Source organism: Lonchura striata, chromosome 7 (assembly GCF_050655825.1).
Source record: "Lonchura striata isolate lonStrDom1 chromosome 7, ASM5065582v1, whole genome shotgun sequence".
In the NCBI taxonomy this organism is placed as follows: Eukaryota; Metazoa; Chordata; class Aves; order Passeriformes; family Estrildidae; genus Lonchura; species Lonchura striata.
The window spans coordinates 908,333-921,553 of record NC_140709.1 but is presented as its reverse complement, the minus strand read 5'-3'; the positions used below and the strand labels follow the sequence as shown (position 1 = coordinate 921,553).

The window sequence follows — 13,221 nt, the reverse complement described above, 5'->3', positions numbered from 1 at the left end:
TTCTTTTTTTATTTCTTATTATATTAATTTCTATTTTTTTAATGTCTATTTATTTCATTGCCCAATTTAATTCATTATTTTGGGGGCTCTATTGGCATTTTTGGGGTCACACAGTTACACTCCGAGTCTCAGGCACACCGGGCTCTCAGAGGGGCATTTTTGGGGTCACACAGTTACACCCCGAGTCTCAGGCACACCGGGCTCTCAGAGCAGCATTTTTGGGGTCGCACAGTTACACCCCGAGTCTCCGGCACACGGGGCTCTCAGAGCAGCATTTTTGGGGTCGCTCAGCACAGGAGGAGCTGGGCCGGCTGCCCTCGGCTGCAGCACCACGGACCCTCGGCCTCAGTCCCACCCCAGCGTGGTCCAGCCCACAACCCCACACCAACTCCCAGCCGAGGCCCTTTCAGGGCTAAGCGATACACCTAATTACCATATCCTTAGAATAGATGTAATATAAATTTCATTACTCACTTAAAAGTTCTAAAGTTAACAGCATAAACTTGAAGTTGAGTAATTAAGTAATCCTTATATAGACACTTATTAAAGTATTTATACATATTATCTTAAATCTACATCTATCATTTTGCCAATTAAAATTAGGACTTTAATTGCAATTAAGTAATTTAATTGCCAATTGAACAGCAAAATTGCTAAGTGACTAATTTTAATGCCTATTTTAATTACCAATCATGACTGGGGAGGGAGCTAATCAAGCAGTATCAGAGTAATGATGTGAAAAAAAGCGGAGAACAAACATTCCAGACAGCACGCTTTTCAAAAAGATCTCCACATTCCATGAGTGCAAACACAATCACGGGGCGACGCTGGGTACAAAGGGGGTGTTCGGCCACGGGCACCTCGCTGTGCTCCGGGGGATGCCAGGGAGGGCTCCGTGCCCTGGCTCTGCTCGGGGCTGGCACCGGGGCGGGCACCGGGGCGGGCACCGGGGATGGGAGCGGGGCTGGCACCGGGGATGGGAGCGGGGCTGGCACCGGGGATGGGAGCGGGGCTGGTCCCTCAGCCCGGGCTGGCACTGGGGCTGGGAGCGGGGATGGGAGCGGGGCTGGCACCGGGGATGGGAGCGGGGCTGGTCCCTCAGCCCGGGCTGGGCTCCCGTGGGAAGCAGCAGCCCGATCCCCAGCCCTGGGCAGCTCCAGGCGGCCCAAACTGGGGGAATGGGAAATGGGGCTCGTGGGCACCCGGGGCGGGCACAGGCCCCCCTGCGCCCGGGCTGCCCGCGGGGAGCACCACCCCACCGTACCCCTGAAGGGCCAGCCCACCTTCCTGGCACCTCTGGGTGCCACGGGTGAGGTTCTGCAGCCCACGGCCCCCGCGGGGTCCGGCCAGCCCGGCTGAACCCACGGCTGTGCTCTGCAGCCCAGCCACGAGTGGAAGTGCAGCTGGTGCTCCATCCCCACAAAAACCCCAAATCCCGCCGGTCCCGCTGGCGGTGCACAAGGCCCGAGGAAGGGAAGGCGGTTCCTGTGCGGGATGAGGAAGCCCGGAGCCGGTGGTGTTGAATTTTAGCCCACCGGTGGTGCTGGGGCTGCTCCCCTCCAGCAGGAAAAGTGCCACGGGCAGGATTTCATCCCTGCAGCCTCGAGGTGGCACAGGAGTGCTGCCCTGGCAGCGTGGCACACTGGGGCACTGGGGGCACTGGGAGCACTGGGAGCACTGGGGGCACTGGGAGCACTGGGGGCACTGGGAACACTGGGGGCGCTGGGGGCACTGGGAGCACTGGGGGCACTGGGGGAGCACTGTCAGTATTTGGGGGCCCTGGCAGCATGGTGGGCAGTGCCGAGGGCAGCAGCCAGCACGGCCGGGCAGGGTCAGCGCTGTGCCCGTGGCCAGCAGCTCCCTCAGACACCCTCCTGGCAGGGCTGGGTGGGCACAGCAGGGCTGTGGCTGTGGGCACCTGAAAGAGGCTCCTGCAGCGCCAGTGCAGCTCCTGCAGCGCCAGTGCAGCTCCTGCAGCGCCAGTGCAGCTCCTGCATCAGGCCTTTCCCTCCACGGACACGCTTTCACTGCTCACACGCCCTGCCTAACCTGCCTCGTGTGTCTGGAGAGATTTTTGGGAGGGAAGAGCTTTGCTGCCTCTTCCACGGAGCAGAAGTTTCGGAGCGCCGAAGAGGCGCGGGTACAGGAGGAGTCGGTGTGTTCCGGGGCTGGGTGCCCTGCCCTGCCCGGGCTGGGGGTGACGGGGCAGTGCCAGGGCCCCGCCAGCCCCCGCCCGTGCCCACACCAGGGACATGCCCCGCGCACGGGCAGCGGCGCTGCTGCCATCACCGGCACCCACGGAGCGGCGGCACTCCGGGAGCGCTTTCCAGAGGGAAGGAGGCCCGCAGTGTCCCCTGCCCAGTCCCACACGAGCTGCGAGGTCCCAGAGGGAAGCGAGGCACGGGCTGGAGCCGGTGCGCGGCCCCCGGCAGCCCGGCCCCGGCCGGAGATCCGGGATCGGAGATCCGGGGATCGGAGATCCAGCAGCAGCTCCCAGCTCCCTCCGGCCCCAGCAGCACTGGCGAGCACTGGGATCAGTCCTGGGCACTCAGGTCCCGGGGCGCAGCCTCGTGTTCCACCAGGGCATCCCACGGCAGCTGTGACACCCCCAGCGCGTCCGTGTGAGGCTGGAGCCGGGCGAAGCTGCATGTCCTGCTGAGCAACCAGAGCGTGGGGGTGGCGCTGCCAGAGCGAATTGGCCGTCTCAGAGCCCTGGACTTCCCTGAAAGTTTCAATGGAGTGTCACTGTCCCTTTGCTCCTGCTCCCGGTGCGCTCCCGAGGTCAGCGGTGCGGGCATGGCCGCTGGCACCAGGCGTTCGTGGCAGCGGTGCCCGTTCCACGGAGTCCTCGGCAGCCCCTGCTGGAAGGCCGGGGAGCCACGCTGTCCCTGTCCTGCCGGCCGGCACGGCGGGCCCCGACCGCAGAGCTGCTCCCGGCGTTGGATGTCCGCCCTTCGTCCCGCAGCCAGCCGGTCCCCGCAGCGCCCGGGGCAGCGGCACCGCGCGGGGCCGGCCGAGCCGCGCCGGAGCCACCGCGCTCCCGGGACGGCTGGGACGGATCCCGGCGAGGTGAAAGGCTAAACGGGCCATATGGCGCTGGCTGCAGCCATCTGCTCCCTGCCCAGCCTGCCGCCAGCAACATCTGCCCGCCCGCATCCAGCTGTGCGGGCACCGCTGCCGGAGCCGCGCCGCCCCGAGCCCACGCCTGGCTGCGGGGGCCGAGTCCCGGGACTCTCCGCCTCCGCCTGCCATCCCCACCCCCATCGTCTTCATCCCGTCTCCGCCCCCACCCCATCCCGTCCCATCCCATCCCGTCCCGTCCCGTCCCGTCCCGTCCCGTCCCGTCCCGTCCCGTCCCGTCCCGTCCCCTCCGCCTTCCCGCTGTACCTGCCTCCGCCCCGGGAGCGGCGCGGAGCGGCCGGAGCCGGGAGCGGGGCCGGGAGCAGAGCCGGGAGCGGAGCCGGGACCAGAGCCGGCAGCGGAGCCGGGGCCGGGGCCGGGAGCGGAGCCGGGAGCGGAGCCGGGGCCGGGGCCGGGAGCGGAGCCGGGACCGGAGCCGGGGCCGGGGCCGGGGCCGGGAGCGGAGCCGGGGCCGGAGCCGCCGCGCCCCCTCGCAGCTGCCGCCGCGTCATTGCCCGTCATTGCCCGTCACGGCGGCGGCTGACGGCAGCGCCGGGAGAGCGGCGGGGCCGCCGCAGGGGGAGCTGGCGGCGGCCGGGGGCGGCCCCGGGGTGACCCGTTCCCCTCCCGGGATGACCCGTTCCCCTCCGGGCTAACCCGTTCCCCTCTCGCTCCCCTCCTCTGTCCCTCTGTCCTGTCCCGTTCCCCCTCCCGGGCTAATCCGCTCCCCTCCCGAGCTGTCCCTCTGTCCCTCTGTCCTGCCCCGCTCATCCCGGGCTGTCCCTCTGTCCCCTCCCGAGCTGTCCCTCTGTCCCTCTGTCCCCTCCAGGCTGTCCCTCTGTCCCCTCCGTGCTGCCCCGCTGCCGCTCAGCACTCCCGCATGGCCACAGACTGGGAACTGCTCTGTGTTTGATTTGAGGGGGTTCATTTGGGTGTTGTTTGGTTGGTTGGTTTGGTTTGGGCTCAGTTTGGTTCTTCCCACCCACCATGCACCCCCCGGAGTTCCAGACCACGCTGGTTCGGGGAGCGTTCCTGCTGGAGGTGTTGGGCCGGCTCCAGCCCTGGCTCTGGGGGGCTCAGCCTGGAGCAAACGGGGATCAGGGGGGACCTTGTGGCTCTGCACAGCTCCTGCCAGGAGGGGACAGCCGGGGGGTCGGGCTGGGAACAGGGAACAGGGACAGGAGCAGAGGGAACGGCCCCAGGCTGGCCCAGAGCAAGTTCCTTTTGGATATTGTGGAAAATTTCTTACCTGGAAAGGCTGTCCAGCCCTGGCACAGCTGCCCCCATCCTTGAATGGACCTAAAATCGGTGTGGATGTGGCACCTGGGGAGCGGGGTCAGCGGTGACCTCAGCAGTGCTTGGGCAACGGCTGGACCCGATGGACTCAGAGAGCTTTTCCACCCCAAGCTATTCTGTAATTCCCTGATTTTAGGTAATTCTGTGATTTTAGGACCAAAAGGGTCCAGCTCTGCCCAGGGCTCAGCTTCTCCCTGTGACGAGGGGCGCACGGCTGGGTTTGCTGTCACACACGCGTCCTCTGGCTGCGAGCGGTGCCAGCAAGCAGGCTATGGAAGGGCCTGGTGAAGTGCTCTTCCTAAAACGTCTCCAGGCTCAGCCCCACGCACACGCTCAAACACAGGCCTCAGTTGTGGTTTTACCTTGGCAGCGTTTCCCCAAAAGGCTCGGGAGTGCCAGAAGCAGTGACTAGGCTGCAGTCTGGTACAGCGCAGCGTCTGCTCCGCAGTCCTGCACTCCTCTCACTGACAGGAGCCGCCCGGGCTGCAGGAGAGGAAAACCAGCCCAGGAGAGTCCCAGGAAGGGCTCAGAGCCCCGGCTCAGGCGGGGCCGGGGCAGGGGCAGGGGCAGGGGCCGGGGCAGGGGCAGGGGCAGGGGCAGGGGCAGGGGCAGGGGCAGGGGCAGGGGCCGGGGCAGGGGCAGGGGCAGGGGCAGGGGCAGGGGCAGGGGCAGGGGCAGGGGTGGCAGCCCAGCCCCGCGGGACAGACTGGCACAGCCGCCCCATTCCCACTCCTCCAGCAGTGACGAGCTCCAAACGTGGCCCTGGGGCAGCGGGAGCAGCAGCCAGGAGAGACGCTGCACACAAAGCCCAGAGTTTTCCTCCAAGGCGTCTCTCCCTACATTTCCCATACAACAGCAGCCTGAGCTCGCTGGGGGCTCACACTGAGCCCCATCCCCGGTGCCAAAGCCATGCGGGCAGAGGGGGGTCCCGGGGGCACCGGGGCAGCGCTGCCGCCCGTCCCGCAGGGTGAGCCAGCGCCCGAGGGAGGCACGGCTGCTGCCCGGGGCAGCCCCGGCTGCTCCTGCCAGCCCAGCCCAAACCAGTGCCCCAAACCAGTGCCCCAACAATGCCCTAAAGCAATACCCCAAACCAGTACCCTGAACCAGTGTCCCAAACCAGTGCCCCAAACCAGTGCAGCAAACCAGTGCAGCAAACCAGTGCCCCAAAGCGATATCCTGAACCAGTGTCCCAAACCAGTGTCCCAAACCAGTGCCCCAAACCAGTACCCTGAACCAGTGTCCCAAACCAGTGTCCCAAACCAGTGCCCCAAACCAGTACCCCGAACCAGTGTCCCAAACCAGTGTCCCAAACCAGTGCCCCAAACCAGTGCCCCAAACCAGTGCCCTGAACCAGTGCCCCAGGAGGGGTCGGGAGGAGCCGGCCTGGCCCGGCCCTGCTGCTGCGCCTGGAGGGGCTGAAGGCGTCCGGCAACCGTGGGGACAGACGGACACACAGACAGAGAGACGGACAGACAGATGCACAGACAGATGGACAGACAGACTGACAGACTGACAGACAGCGTTTCTGTGCGGGCTGAGCGTGGCTGGAGCCGGGCACGTGTGAGCAGCAAAGAGCTCCTCTGGTGGGGCAGCACAGGCTGCCAGCAGCGCTGGGCATGGCATGGCATGGCATGGCATGGCATGGCATGGCATGGCATGGCATGGCATGGCATGGCATGGCATGGCATGGCATGGCATGGCATGGCATGGCATGGGGTGGGATGGGATGGGATGGGATGGGATGGGATGGGATGGGATGGGATGGGATGGGATGGGATGGGATGGGATGGGATGGGGTGGGATGGGCTCTAAGGTCCCTTCCAGCCCAACCCATCTGGGGATTCCCTGGTCCCACAACCACGAGGGTCTCCAAGTCTCAGCTCCTCTTTCCTTCCCTCAGCACTTCTTTGCTTCCAGCAAAGCTCAGCTGGAATTCAGCACCAGTGTAGGATGGACACACACCCAGTGGTGCAAAAATGTACACTCGCCCTTTCCTGAAAATGGAATAATCATGGAGAAACAGGCAATTAATCATGCACAATAAATAATTTAGTCTTTTTTTGCAACACCTGAAGCACAGTGAGTAAAAAACCACTGATTTGAGAAGAGTAGTATTAAATAAAACTATGCAAAAATGAAGCTCAGCCTGCACACTGAATGGAGGAAAAACTGGGTTTTATTCAATTCTAATTAAATGGGATCTGGTTCTTCAATATGGAAAAACTAGATTAAAACTGAGGCGAAAATTGAATCCCATTAATATTACCAGTAAATAAAAATACATTATTTTTTGGTTGAGGGAGCTTTAATAATAAGAGGCATCATAAAGAGAGAAATCAAAACTGGATTGTACATTCACCAGGTTGTTCAATAGAAAAGCCAACAAAATTAGCCCATATTGATGTGACAAGCAAGAAGAAATATATTAGTTTCCAGCTCACAACATTCCACTAGTGGATATCATTGGAAAAGCGAGTCAATTTTGATATCAGTCAGCTCCCCATTAAATGAGGCCGCACTTCCAGCAGCAATCCCCCAGGCCTGGCCCCTGCAGGCACGCGGGCAAGGAGAGAAAATGGATTTATTGCAGCCCCTCCACTGCTCCCGGCGGGCAAGGGCTGCCAGGCTCGGGGTGCCCAGCGCAGCCACTGCCACCTCTGGGGGCAGGAAAGCCCCGGAAAGGTTTGATTTGAATATCTCCGATGATCTGGAGGTCCTCATGTTTGAAATGATGCTGTGGAGCAGCCTGGATAATGAGTGCTGTCTGGTGCTTGTCATGGAAGGTGACGTATAAATATAAATATAAATATAAATATAAATATAAATATAAATATAAATATAAATATAAATATAAATATAAATATAAATATAAATATAAATATAAATATAAATATAAATATAAATATAAATATAAATATGTATTTCCAAAGCTGTTCCAGGAAAAGAAACAAAAAACTGGCTCCAGGAGAGAGTTCCTAATATCCATACCTTAAAAATGTGATACTAAGCAAACAAGCTGAAAAACAAATGTTTCTTACCTAAAATGTTTCTGCTCACTGGGGACACAGCGAGAGCTGCAAATGGAGAAGGAGTTCAGGGAATCAGTCAACATTGAAGGAAATATGATAATAACATTAACAATGACATGAAATATATATATGTATATGTATATGTATATGTATATGTATATGTATATGTATATGTATATATTAGTTCTATATTATATGAACTATATTAACAATTATAGCAATAATAATAATAGTAATAATAATAGTAACAACAACAACAACTATAATAATAATAATATTAATAATATTGATAATAATATTGATAATAATAATAATAATAATAATAATAATAATAATAATAATAATAATTCTAACAACAATAACAATAATAACAATAACAGTGCTTTGGGTGGCCTGGGGGCCGCCCGTGGCTCTCCCGGCTGCTGCCTCGTGCCCCGGCGGGCAGGGCACCGAGTGGAGGCCGAGGGGAGGCAGGAGCGTCCCGCTGCAGGGGCGGCTTCCCTGCCTCTGTGACCTGCAGGTGTGCCACAGCCTGGCCGCCCTGTGCCTCACATCCTGAAATGTTAATTTTCAGCTCTGATTAAGCTGCAGACCAGTCGAGGCTCCTTTTATTAAGTCAGGCAGACTCCTACCTGCTTCCCGAGGGCTAAATTTGGCTGGCAAAGCCATTGTAATATTGTGTAATTAATTTGCCAGTCAAATAATTTCTGCAGGGCTCTAATTTACTTATCTGTCTGCAACACTAATGAATCTCCCAGCTCAGTGCTTTAATCATGTTTTCTGCCTTTTTATCTCCTTTTTTAACTCCAGCTTTCCTAATTGTTTACTACGGGCTCATCTGTAACCTGTATTTTGGGGCTGTGTTTGTTCTCCCAACAGAAGGCAGCCAAGCATGTGAACTCTGCAGTTTCCTTCATGGCTGGGAGCTGCTGAAAGCCTTCCTTGCTTTATTCTTCAATTCCAGCGAGCAAGAGAGCTGAGTCAATAAAAATCGAGATGCAAAAATCCAGGAGAAAAAGCCATTTGTTTTTGGAGGACTTAAGGTGGTAACTTAATTCCAGCTCGTGTAACCTGTGTGCAGAACTTCCTAAAGGTCATTCCGAGCACTCTGTTCCCTGGTTAGTGCCAGTGGGTAAAATATGTTTCCAAAAAGCTGGGTATGACACCTGAGGACACCACTGAAGGGTGGCCGTGGTGGTGCTGGGCTGATGCTTGGACTCGATTATCTGAGAGCTTTCCTCCAACCCTAACGATTCTCTGACTCTTTGAAATGTGACATTGGCAGGTTTTTATTTGTTTAACTTTGCAAATCACAAGTCTGTAGTAAATTTTTGATTTTCTAATATTTTTGTTACATAAAGTACTGCAGTAAGGGCACGTTCCTGTAGTGTTAAGTACTTAGGTGTCCCTCCAACACACCAACTCTGATGTTTGCCACTTCACAGCTTTCCTAACCTCTAACAGAAATGTTTTTTGAAGGAGAACAGGAATGCTCAATAAAAGATAAATAATCATACACAAACACAGAATCCCGGAGGCTGGAAAAAGCCTTCCCAGGTCACCAAGTCCCAGCTGTGCCCCATGCCCACCCTGTCCCCACCCAGAGCCCCGAGTGCCACCTCCAGAATTCCTGGGACACCTCCAGGGATGGGCACTGCAACCCTCCCTGGGCAGTGCCAATCCCTGAGCCCCTTTCCATGGGGAAATTCCTGCTGGTCCCACCCTGAGCTCCCCTGGGCCAGCCTGAGGCCGTTCCCTCTGCTCCTGTCCCATTCCCTGGGATGATCCCAAATCCCCCTGGCTGTCCCCTCCTGGGAATTGTGGAGAGCCACAAGGTCCCCCCTGAGCCTCCTTTTGTCCAGGCTACGAGGCTGGAATTCAGGTTGGAATTCTGCACCCCCTCATCTGGATACCTCCAAGAAATGGCCGATACAACCATGTGAGGAAAGACAAAGAATTGGATGTATTTCGGTGTAAATGCCCGGTGCCACTGCCGCGGGCTCGGGTGTCACACGAGGTGTCAGGCACACCTGGGAGCGGAGACTGCAGCTCAGGCGCTGCTCCAGGCTGGATCCACCACCTGAACCCTCCTCACCTGCTTCTTTCCCACCTCTGGGCTCTGCTGCTGCCTTCTGCCGAACGAGAGCTCGGTTTTCAGAAGGAATTTTGGGTGCGAACACTGAATCCTGGGAAGAAGTCCCGCGGTGGGGAAACACGGATTGCCGTCTGTCCCCGCAGAGCCCCGCCGCGATCCCGGCTCCCAGTCCTTCGGAGCTGAGCTCTTGCCGGGCTCCGCAGCGTGGAGAAGAGATGCTGCGGAGCACAGCGAGAGCTCACGCGTGGATCTGACGAGAACTGACACGCTGAAAGTTGAGTAGATCAAAGCAAAGCCCATCCCCGGGGCAGGGGCGGCCTCCCCAAAGGCGTGGGGTTCCCGAGGTGCCAGCAATGAGTTAATCCCAAGGAATGCGGAGGAGCTGCCAGATAACAGCGACATTGTGTGTCCCCAGCGACATTGTGTGTCCCCGCTGTCAGCGCACCAACCCGAGCACAAAGAGGTGAATGTGCCCCCGGCGGCAGCCGAGTGAGAGCTTGTGCCAGCTCCAGCCGCACTGAAACGAGCTGAGAGAAGTTTCCTGGAAGCGGGGCTGGCTGCGGGACAGAGCGGGGCTGTGAGCGGGACAGGAGCGGGACAGGATCGGGGCAGGAGCGGGGCTGTGAGCGGGACAGAGCGGGACAGGAGCGGGGCAGGAGCGGGACAGGAGCGGGGCAGGAGCGGGGCTGTGAGCGGGACAGGAGCGGGACAGGAGCGGGGCAGGAGCGGGACAGGAGCGGGGCTGTGAGCGGGACAGGAGCGGGGCAGGAGCGGGGCTGTGAGCGGGACAGGAGCGGGGCAGGAGCGGGGCAGGAGCGGGGCAGGAGCGGGGCTGTGAGCGGGGCTGTGAGCGGGACAGGATCGGGACAGGAGCGGGACAGGAGCGGGACAGGAGCGGGACAGGAGCGGGGCAGGAGCGGGACAGGAGCGGGACAGGAGCGGGGCTGTGAGCGGGGCTGTGAGCGGGACAGGAGCGGGACAGGATCGGGACAGGATCGGGACAGGAGCGGGACAGGAGCGGGACAGGAGCGGGGCAGGAGCGGGACAGGAGCGGGGCAGGAGCGGGACAGGATCGGGACAGGAGCGGGACAGGAGCGGGACAGGAGCGGGACAGGAGCGGGACAGGAGCGGGGCTGTGAGCGGGACAGGAGCGGGGCAGGAGCGGGACAGGAGCGGGGCAGGAGCGGGACAGGAGCGGGACAGGAGCGGGACAGGAGCGGGGCAGGAGCGGGACAGGAGCGGGACAGGAGCGGGACAGGAGCGGGGCAGGAGCGGGGCTGTGAGCGGGGTTGTGAGCGGGACAGGAGCGGGACAGGAGCGGGACAGAGCGGGACAGGAGCGGGACAGGAGCGGGACAGGAGCGGGGCAGGAGCGGGACAGGAGCGGGACAGGAGCGGGACAGGAGCGGGACAGGAGCGGGGCAGGAGCGGGACAGGAGCGGGACAGGAGCGGGGCAGGAGCGGGGCTGTGAGCGGGACAGGAGCGGGACAGGAGCGGGGCTGTGAGCGGGGCTGTGAGCGGGACAGGAGCAGGGCTGGGAGCGGGACAGAGCGGGGCAGGAGCGGGACAGGAGCGGGACAGGAGCGGGACAGGAGCGGGGCAGGAGCGGGACAGGAGCGGGACAGGAGCGGGGCTGTGAGCGGGGCTGTGAGCGGGACAGGAGCGGGGCAGGAGCGGGGCAGGAGCGGGGCAGGAGCGGGGCTGTGAGCGGGGCTGTGAGCGGGACAGGATCGGGACAGGAGCGGGACAGGAGCGGGACAGGAGCGGGACAGGAGCGGGGCAGGAGCGGGACAGGAGCGGGACAGGAGCGGGGCTGTGAGCGGGGCTGTGAGCGGGACAGGAGCGGGACAGGATCGGGACAGGATCGGGACAGGAGCGGGACAGGAGCGGGACAGGAGCGGGGCAGGAGCGGGACAGGAGCGGGGCAGGAGCGGGACAGGATCGGGACAGGAGCGGGACAGGAGCGGGACAGGAGCGGGACAGGAGCGGGGCTGTGAGCGGGACAGGAGCGGGGCAGGAGCGGGACAGGAGCGGGGCAGGAGCGGGACAGGAGCGGGACAGGAGCGGGACAGGAGCGGGGCAGGAGCGGGGCTGTGAGCGGGGTTGTGAGCGGGACAGGAGCGGGACAGGAGCGGGACAGAGCGGGACAGGAGCGGGACAGGAGCGGGGCAGGAGCGGGGCAGGAGCGGGACAGGAGCGGGGCAGGAGCGGGACAGGAGCGGAGCAGGAGCGGGACAGGAGCGGGGCTGTGAGCGGGGCTGTGAGCGGGACAGGAGCGGGACAGGATCGGGACAGGATCGGGACAGGAGCGGGACAGGAGCGGGGCAGGAGCGGGACAGGAGCGGGGCAGGAGCGGGACAGGATCGGGACAGGAGCGGGACAGGAGCGGGACAGGAGCGGGACAGGAGCGGGACAGGAGCGGGGCTGTGAGCGGGACAGGAGCGGGGCAGGAGCGGGACAGGAGCGGGGCAGGAGCGGGGCAGGAGCGGGACAGGAGCGGGACAGGAGCGGGGCAGGAGCGGGGCTGTGAGCGGGGTTGTGAGCGGGACAGGAGCGGGACAGGAGCGGGACAGAGCGGGACAGGAGCGGGACAGGAGCGGGACAGGAGCGGGGCAGGAGCGGGACAGGAGCGGGACAGGAGCGGGGCAGGAGCGGGACAGGAGCGGGGCAGGAGCGGGGCAGGGCCACCCGCTCCCTGCTGTCTGTGACACGCAGCTCTGGTGGGGCCGGGCTTCCCTCCCCGTCACTCATCCATCCATGGCGCTCTATTTTCCTCTATTTCATTTATTTTCTCCTGTAGCATCCTCGCGTGAGTCTTGCCTGAACCCACCTCGTCCTGTGTTTGGTAGGTGATGAGGTGTAGAGCGTATTCAGACCAGGCTGGATGAGAAGCCTTGTTTCACTTCAATATCGGCACAGGGACAGTAATTAAATACTTGCTCATAGGCTTCGCATGTGGAGCTGCTCTTCTCGGCAGGCAGAATGTGCTCTGCCTCCATCCCAGAGGGGAAGTGTCACAGCTGGGTGACTGTCCATCACAGCTGACAAATCCATAACAGCACAGTAATATCTGTATGAGTCATTTTCGGCTATTCTGAACTCTACAAGGAAGTAAACAAAAGGAGGAAAAAAAAACTGAAGAGAAATATTTAAATTGCTTTGTGTTTTTATTGCAAGGTTGGTATTAGCACCCTTGGCTCACCCTGGTGAGGAGCCAGGGCCCGTGTCCCACCCCGGGGCTCCGTGTCCCGCTCCGTGTCCCGCCCCGGGGCTCCGTGTCCCGCCCCGGGGCTCCGTGTCCCGCCCCGGGGCTCCGTGTCCCGCTCCGTGTCCCGCTCCGTGTCCCGCCCCCGGGGCTCCGTGTCCCGCCCCCGGGGCTCCGTGTCCCGCTCCGTGTCCCGCCCCGGAGCTCCGTGTCCCGCCCCCGGGGCTCCGTGCCGTGTCCCGCTCCGTACCGTGTCCCGTGTCCGTGTCCCGTGTCTCGTGCCCCGTGTCCGTGTCTGTGTCCGTGTCCATGTCCCGTGTCCGTGTCCGTGTCCGTGTCCCGTGTCCCGTGTCCCGTGTCCGTGTCCCGTGTCCGTGTCCGTGTCCGTGTCCCGTGTCCATGTCCCGTGTCCGTGTCCGTGTCCCGTGTCCCGTGTCCCGTGTCCGTGTCCCGTGTCCGTGTCCGTGTCTGTGTCC

General features: G+C 60.9%; 2 long non-coding RNA genes across 2 annotated transcripts; both read right to left on the bottom strand.

The window, feature by feature from the left end:
* Window positions 1–6,574: 6,574 nt before the first annotated feature.
* Window positions 6,575–10,235, bottom strand: LOC144246644 (uncharacterized). The gene is made up of 3 exons (XR_013340306.2): window positions 9,541–10,235; window positions 7,455–7,490; window positions 6,575–7,186 (listed from the first exon to the last, which is right to left on the bottom strand). It is a non-coding gene; the product is annotated as an uncharacterized LOC144246644 (long non-coding RNA).
* A 2,069-nt stretch (window positions 10,236–12,304) lies between these two features.
* Window positions 12,305–12,903, bottom strand: LOC146766856 (uncharacterized). Its single transcript, XR_014956662.1, has 2 exons — window positions 12,743–12,903; window positions 12,305–12,641 (listed from the first exon to the last, which is right to left on the bottom strand). It is a non-coding gene; the product is annotated as an uncharacterized LOC146766856 (long non-coding RNA).
* Window positions 12,904–13,221: the final 318 nt, after the last annotated feature.